The sequence below is a fragment of the Neophocaena asiaeorientalis genome, unplaced genomic scaffold, assembly GCF_003031525.2.
Source record: "Neophocaena asiaeorientalis asiaeorientalis breed wild unplaced genomic scaffold, Neophocaena_asiaeorientalis_V1.1 scaffold504, whole genome shotgun sequence".
Lineage (NCBI taxonomy): Eukaryota > Metazoa > Chordata > Mammalia > Artiodactyla > Phocoenidae > Neophocaena > Neophocaena asiaeorientalis.
In genome coordinates, this window is record NW_020174438.1 from 509,921 (window position 1) to 510,921 (window position 1,001).

The window sequence follows — 1,001 nt, forward strand, 5'->3', positions numbered from 1 at the left end:
TAGTAGAGAAACCGAGTTGCGGGGGTGGGGGGGGGGAGGCGGCGGGTCGTGCCTCTACCCTCATCCCAGTTTAGGCTGGACCCTTGAACTGTCCGAGCCGAGCTGTGACCTGGTAAAGGGCCAGCCACCACCAAGGTCATGGGGAAGAAACCTTGATCACTGTGGCTAGGTCTGACCTCAACAGCAACGTGGATTCTTGGGCCACGCAGCAGGCCCTTGCAGCGGCTTTTAGAGAGGAGCATGCACGGGGAGCGCTCTCTGGGAGCATCCTAGAAGATACTACCGAGATTGTCTTCCTCAAGAACCATCTTCCTAGGGGAGGAACTACCGTTCCATCCTCCCTGCGTCCTTGCCAAACATACGCACTGGTTGACATCTGCATCCGTCTCAAGGAGCATAGAAAATCTGCTGTCGAAAAGTTCTTTCCCCGTGGAAGGCTTTTTCACTGTAACTACATGTTCTAGAGATGGGGAATGGGCGGATTAGGAGTTCTCTCCAGGACCATTGCCCAGTTTGGATCAGTTGGCCATGAAAGAAGCCAAGTAAGATGCTATCTGTGAATTACTGGTGAAACTAGCTACGTGTGGGAAACGCTGACTTGAAAGCGGGAAGAACTTTGCTGTACGGAAGGGACTGCTCTGGAATCTAACCAATCATAACGCCTTAGAGAGTGAACTGTGTTTCCCTCCACCAAAACTCTCCCTTCAACCTCATGACAGAACTTCATTTCTCAAAGAGCTAATTCCACATTTTTCCAGGGAGATCTGAAACCTTACTGTGTGGTAAATCCCACAAACAGGCCCATTTTTCACCAATTAATCTTTGCCCACAGCCATGACCTAAAACAGATTATTTTCATATATGGTCATAGTTCACAATGCATAGCAGAAATCACAGAAATCAGCACAAGAATTTGACCAAGATGAAAAAAGACCAGAATTCCCTTTCCTTGTCTGCCTCTTGGGTAAAGGAAAAAATATTTAATAGAGTTTTCAAGTTGG